The sequence below is a fragment of the Salvelinus sp. IW2-2015 genome, linkage group LG28 (genome assembly GCF_002910315.2).
Source record: "Salvelinus sp. IW2-2015 linkage group LG28, ASM291031v2, whole genome shotgun sequence".
NCBI classification, from domain to species: domain Eukaryota; kingdom Metazoa; phylum Chordata; class Actinopteri; order Salmoniformes; family Salmonidae; genus Salvelinus; species Salvelinus sp. IW2-2015.
In genome coordinates this window covers 17,393,587-17,401,288 of record NC_036868.1, presented here as the reverse complement: position 1 = coordinate 17,401,288, position 7,702 = coordinate 17,393,587, and the positions used below count along the sequence as shown (strand labels likewise).

General features: G+C 42.6%; 1 pseudogene; it reads right to left on the bottom strand.

The window, feature by feature from the left end:
- Positions 1-315: 315 nt before the first annotated feature.
- LOC139023219 (uncharacterized) lies at positions 316-7,314 on the bottom strand (annotated as a pseudogene).
- Between the last annotated feature and the right edge of the window lie 388 nt (positions 7,315-7,702).

Genomic DNA, 7,702 nt, shown 5'->3' with positions numbered 1-7,702 from the left:
CAGCCTGACATCAGCATTTGGTCGGGTCTTTGTGCCATACAAGGACCTATGCATTGATGAGTACCTGATGTTAGGGAAAGGTAGGCTGGCGTTCCATCAATATATTCCCTCTGAAAGGCACAGGTTTGGGGTCCAGTTCTTTGTCATGTGCGACGTGAAGACAGGATTTGTCCAGGACATTATAGTTTACACAGGGTCCACCACTGACATCCAACATTATGAGAGACTTTGTGTGTCCAGGTCCATGGCAATGACCATGCTGGCTCCTCATCTCAGCAAGGGACACACTTTGTATGTGGCCAATTGTTACAGCAGTTACACACTCTTCCAGCATCTGCTCTCCAACAGCACAGAGGCCTGTGGCACAGTCAGGTCGAACAGGAAGGAGATGCCGGCATCTGATCAACGCTGCCCTCAATGACCACATAGTTCACAGCCAATTAACAGGTGAGATGATTACTGAACAAGGTATTTTTTGTAATTGGGACATACAGTTCACATGCAAATCACATACAGAAACTATTAACGTAATAAGGCACTTACTTTTATAGAAACACAGCCTGGATTTGAACCAGGGTGTCTGTAGTGACACCTCTAGCACTGAGATGCTTTGCCTTAGACCGCTGCGCCACTTGGGAGCTGTAAGTCCAGGGTTGCTTCAAAATACAACACAATCTAATACTTCTCTGACCCAATTAGCATTGTTTTACAGCGCTAATAGAAGAATGTAGCTAACTACATAAGCATGATTGAATATAACACCATAAAGGTTATGAAATGAGTAACGTTGCCTCGCGTGTTCGCGGTTATAAGAAATATACTATGCTCCATACATAGTGAGCTACAGTAGAGGAGAGAGCGAAGATTGTGATGGCACATGACCATCTGTTAGGGGCTGAGTGACTAGGGTTGGAGGAAAGGGAGACAGAAAAGTAAAGAATGTAGCAATCAGTGACCGGGAGGAGGGTTGCAGTAAGATTAGCAGGCAAACAGCCTCTAGTGAAGATGAGATCAAGCGTATTGCCTGCCTTGTGAGTTGAAGGGGATTGGGAAAGGGTGAGGTCAAAAGAGGCAAGGAGAGGAAAGAGAGAATTAGAAATACATTTATCGAAGGCAGATGTCGGGAGGTTGAAGTCGCCAAGTACGAAGAGGGGTGAGCCATCATCAGGAAATGACCTTATCAAGGTGTCAAACTCACCTGGTGGGCGATGAATGACAACAATGTTAAGCTTGAGTGCACAAGTGACAGTATGGAATTAAAATGAGAAAATGGACAGGTGAGAGAGAGGGAAAAGAGAAAATCTCAAGTTAGGAGAAATGAGTAGACCTGTGCCACAACCATGACGACCAGATGCTCTTGGACTATGAGAGAAAACGTAGTCAGATGAAGAGAGCACCTGGAGAAGCAGTGTTCTCTTGGGTGATCCATGTCTCCGTCAGGGCCAAAAGGTCAAGGGACTGAAGGGCAGCATAGGCTGAGATTAATTCAACGTTCTTGACCGCAGATTGTCAGTTCCAAACGCTGCCAAAGACCCAGAATTCCAAATGGTTGTGCGCACAGTGTACACTAAATTAGAAGTGTTGCAGCCAAGGAGTGGGGAGCGTCTGTAAAGCCTACAGGGAGAGGAGCGAACAGGTATAGAAAATACACACATAGTTTCCAAAGCTACAAAAGAGAATAAATTAGATAATCAGAAAATAACTAGGTGAGATACTCAAGTGTGGAGCCTTCCTCTCTTTCCTTCCTCAAAGTCTTTCTTTCCGCGATGGTCTTAGTTTTGCTGATGAGACCGCCACTGAGATGACCACCGCTTTTGCTGCCACAGAGAAACTAGGGGAGACTGAAGTACTAATTTCTGATTGCCCAGGAGAGGTGAAACCCCTCCCCTTCCAATACAGCCACTGATTACCAAAACAAGACACAAATTGCCCTGCCCCTTAATCATGGTTGATGTGTCAACAACTATTTGCAAGTTATGAGCCGTTAGCAGTTCACACACCAAGTAGGCTACTGGGAAGAAAGGCAGCCCTTAAAGTAGACTATACAATAACAGATAAAGACAAAAAATATACTTATCTCTCCTGGAGATATGAGGAGTCCTCTAGCTATAGAATGAAGCATGGTGCCGTTATCAATTACACTTTGGATGGTGTATTAATACACCCAGTCACTACAAAGATACAGGTGCCCTTCCTAACTCAGTTGCCGGAGAGGAAGGAAACAGCTTAGGGATTTCACCATGAGGCCAATGCTGACTTTAAAACAGTTAAAGAGTTTAATGGCTGTGATAGGAGATAACTGAAGATGTATCAACAACATTGCAGCTACTCCACAATACTAAAATCTGTGTTAAAAAATAGTTTAAAGAAGGAAGCTTGTACAGAATAAAAATATTCCAAAACATGCATCCTGTTTGCAATAAGAAACTTAATACGGCAAAGAAATTGACAAAGAAATGTAGTTTTTGTCCTGACTACAAAGTGTTATGTTTTGTGGTAAATCCATCACAATACATCACTGCGTACCACGCTTCATATTTTCAAGCATAATGGTGGCTGCATCATGTTATGGGTATGCTTGTCATCGGCAAGGACTAGGGAGTTTTTTTTGATAAAAATAAACGGAATAGAGTTAAGCAAAAAACATCAATAATTCAATCAATTTGAATCCCACTTTGTAACACAACAAAATGTGGAAAAAGTCAAGTGGTGTGAATACTTTCTGAAGGCACTGTATCCTAAACATTAGTACTATAAAAATAGTAGGGGAATAGCTTCCAATTTATATTGGCATATTTAGCCCATATAGGAATGCAATACACTGTATCCCTCCTGAGGAGGATGAGCTGGCCAATCAGCGGTCTACTTGCATGAATATTTTTAATGGTCGGTATACACCCACACCATTATTTTGTTGGGGCACACACACACCATTCTAACCTAATTACAATTTTTGGAAGGGGAACTATTTCACTCATATGGTAATTCATTTTAGGTCATATTTCATAGAAAGAAACTGCTGCAGCACCCCCTGAAAACCAGAATATACATATTTTTAAATAATAATAATATTAGAATTTGTAAAAATTTTGCACAAAAGTAGTGCACTAGGCCTTTAATAGTCCCGTATTAACATATATATATATATATATATATATATATATATATATATATATATATATATATATAGCCATCTGCAGCGTGGGCAAAAAACGTTTTCCAACCCTGCACCCCCAAACTACTTCCCGCGGCTATGCACTGGCTAGCTACAAGTGGCTAGCTTAACTAACAAACTAGTTACGTTGGTTGCAGCGCATGACCAGAATGACACATAGATTAATCACCAAAGGGACACCCCATTTCTGTTTTAAAATTTAGAAACCGTTTTTCGTGCCAAAGTCAACCATTAAAGCTAATTTTCTGCAATTCTACACATTTTGCCATTGCTTTTATTGAACAAAATATTGGGGGGGGGGACATGTCCCTGCATCCCCCATGGAAATTTCACCTATGACACACACACGTGCATGTGAATGTGCACACACACCACACACACACTGCTACAATCCAGGGGGAGCCAGACACGAGGGAAAAGGTCCAAAGAAAACTATATTTTTAAGGTGTGTTGTTTTAATGGTTGACGTACTGTGTCTGGGGCAGGCACTGACAGGCACTGAAACATACACTCACTCCCTCGCAAGTCGGACGTGAACGAGATCTCCAGAGACATCAGGAAATATGTTACTAATTTCAAACTGAAATCTGTGTGTAACTCAAATCGCACAAGTGTCACAAAGACAGATATCAAGATATTAAGTTCAGATTTGGCCCTGTCATTTTTTGGGGGAAATTAACCATCTTCATACTATGAATGTCTCAAATAAATGTTACTACTGTATTAGGTACTTTATGAGATACTGTATTAGGTTTTCTCATTGACTATCAGTTGGAATGATTTGTGTGTGCATCTGGATGACTTTTGGGGAAGTTCTTTATGTGCTAATATCCGTAAGCTACGAACAGGGTTTTAATATGGATATTAATATTAAATATTCCAGGCTTACATCCTTTAGTCTATATCAGTGTCTCTGTCAAGCAATAGGGGGATTGGGACATTTTCATCTCTTCATCTTCTCATCTGTCCGTTTTTCCACTCCCTGTTTTTGTGTAGAAGTCACCCAGCAGATGTTATTTTGCAACGAGGAGGACCCATCCATCTGGCCCATCATAGAGAATTGTAACAGTTGTGGAAATACAGAGACGCACACAGTGACAGAGCACTGGCATCAGGAGGAACCAGAAGTATTGTCCGGTGATAAATCACTGATCTGGCATAGATGTGGTACATTTATACACACACGAGCTCATGCACATCGTATGTCTGTGCCAGTGTGTGTGTCGATGAAATCTTCAAGGAGAGGGACACCCAAGGAAGATTCATTTTTGTGTGTGTGTGCATGCTCTCTGTCTGGAGTGATTTTATATTTATTGAGGCCTCAGCCCCAGGCTCTCAGTATAAGTGGATAGATCTACAAAATGATTTATAATTGACTATGCCCAGTCTGTTCATTCCTATTAAAAAGAGTAGCCAGTCACTTTAATGGCCTCCTCTCAAATTAATCTGCTGCAGGACCCAAACCTGCGTCACTGTCTAATGAAAACCTTGTAACTCCATATTTTCATTGTTGCAGTAACTCCCCTCAATTTTCTGAGTCTAGAACCAAGAAAATGTATTCTATATAGCTTCTGAAATTTCTAAATTGTATGTTTGTTAAGGGCAAAACATGGAAGTTTTTCCATTTCCTGAAAATATGTTTTTATTAGAAAGCGATGATTTGTGCTCAGGCACTTGGCTCGCCTGCCAAAATATTTATCATCAGGCACAAACACACCAGATTATGAATGATTTATTACTAAAACCAAAGGCAGTTATTTGGAATGGATGCTGGGAAAGTTCTCTAACTTAGTTGTATAGAGAAGAGAAAAATGTGTCATTTTCCATTGTTTTTAAAATGGCCTAATAATCAACCAGATTACATTTAGCCAATGACTGGAAGAAAATAATCTGCAAAAGCAACAATATCCACAGATGGTTTCAACTAAAAATGAGACACCCTCCATCAGTTTCTTCCTGTATCAATGTAGCACACACACAAGCAGAGCTGTTTCTCACAGTCTCACCCCGCCGTTGTTTGATTTAGTCTCTGACCTTTGACATTGGCTGGGTCGTGTTGGATGGACTACTGGTGCTGGTCCAACTGGGAGGTTTGAAAACTGGCCAGACTGGATGTGTGTGTGTGTGTGTGTGTGTGCGAGCGCGCATGCATGTGAATGTGTGAGTGTTTTTGCGTGTGTACATGATTAAAGATTCCTGTACACATGGATTATTAAGAGACAAGAGACTGGCTCTACAACATTAGGATCCCTTAGTCTCTCTGATTTACTGTGTTTGGATAAACAAGAATGCATCATGTTCCAACTCTTTCTTATTCACTTATTTTCCCTCTCAGTCCTGTGACTTTGAGAGAAATAGACCTGAGTAACTGGAGTGCAGTATTAGTCGTCCAGCTAAATGGCCTTCTCAATGCAATGGCACACACAATTTTACGTTTGGTTGCAATGACACTTAGATCGGACCATAAGAGGAGACACAGGAGTAAGTTTAAGAATTAGGATTCCCTGCACATACCAATGTGACCAATGATGACAGCCACAACTCTGTTAGCCAATCAGAATACAACGCTGACGTGAGTGTCAAGCCAAATGATAGAAAGAAGAAGAGTGAGTAGTGCATCATTCATAAATTGACCCCTGGGGTCAAAACCTGCATCATACAGTAGGTGATCGATCAACCTAATAGAGTGTATCAGCACATCTATGGACCAGATAGCACTACTATAAGCCATCTGTGATGTGTGTGTGTGTGTGATGACCAGGATTGCTGATAACAGCCATGATAATAGAAACCCACCCTTGATAACCAAAGGTCAACAACCACTAGACCCCTAATAAAGTAATTCATGATCGTTACAAGTGGGCCAAAAAGACGAAGCTGTAATCAGTGTCGCGACTCAGTCCATTGTGACTCCATCTCCCATGAGACCACAGTCATGAACTCTGTATGTTAAAGGAGGGAGCTTGAATAGAGAAAAGCACTTGGGTAATCAGGTACAAATCAAATCAAATTTTATTAGTCACATACACATGGTTAGCAGATGTTAATGCGAGTGTAGCGAAATGCTTGTGCTTCTAGTTCCGACAATGCAGTAATAACCAACAAGTAATCTAACCTAACAATTCCACAACTACTACCTTACACACACACACAAGTGTAAAGGGATAAAGAATATGTACATAAAGATATATGAATGAGTGGTGGTACAGAACGGCATGGCAGATGCACATGCAGTAGATGGTATAGAGTACGTCTATACGATTATGCGATGAGTACTGCTAGGGTATGTAAACATAACAGTGGCATAGTTTTTTAAAGTGGCTGTGGTACATCCTGTATTACATAAAGATGGCAAGATGCAGTAGCATATATAGAGTACAGTATATACATATGGATGAGGTTAATGTAGGGTATGTAACACATCATACTATATATTAGTTGCTATGTTAAAGTGGCTTAGTTGGTACATTTTTTACATAATTTCCATTTCAATTCCATTTTTTAAAGTGGCTGGGGTTGAGTCCAGTATGTTGGGCAGCGGCCGCTAAATGTTAGTGGTGGCTGTTTACCAGTCTGATGCGCTGAAGTCAGAGCTGTTTTTCAGTCTCTCGGTCCCTGCTTTGATGCCACTGTACGACCTCGCCTTCTGGTGGATACGGCTGTGGGTGAACACAGCAGTGGCTATGGCGGTGGTTGTTGTCCTTTTGAATGATCTTTACTGGCCTTCCTTGTGACATCGCGGTTGGTGTAGGTGTCCTGGAGGGCAGGTAGTTTGCCCCTGTGATGCGTTCTGCAGACCTCACTACCCTCTGGAGAGCCTTACGGTTGTGGGCGGAGCAGTTGCCGTACCAGGCTCGGTGATACAGCGCCGACAGGATTGCTCTCGATTGTGCATCTGTAGAAGTTTTTTTGTTGAGTGCTTTTGGTGACCAAGCCGAATTTCCTTCAGCCTCCTGAGGTTGAAGAGCGCGCTGCCTGCGCCTTCTTCACAACGCCTGTTCTGGTGTGGTGTGGACCATTCAGTTTGTCCGTGATGTGTACACGAGGAACTTAAAACTATCCACCTTCTTCCACTACTTGACCCGCTCGATGTGGATAGGGGGGTGCTCCCTCTGCTGTTTCCTGAAGTCCACAATCATCTCCTTTTGTTTTGTTGACGTTGAGTGTGAGGTTATTTTCCTGACACCACACTCCGAGGGCCCTCACCTCCTCCCTGTGTAGGCCGTCTCGTCGTTTGTGTGGTAATCAAGCCTACCACTCTGTAGTGTCATCCGCAAACTTGATGATTGAGTTGGAGGCGTGCATGGGCCACTCAGTTCGTGGGTGTGAACAGGGAGTACAGGAGAGGCTCACAGGAACGCACCCTTGTGGGGGCCCCAGTGTTGAGGGATCAGCGGGGTGGAGATGTTGTTACCTACCCTCACCACCTGGGGGCGGCCGTCAGGAAGGTCCAGGACCCAGTTGCACAGGCGGCGGGTCGAGACCAGGGCTCTCTTGAGTTGATTGCACGAAGATCGCTCCTTTCGT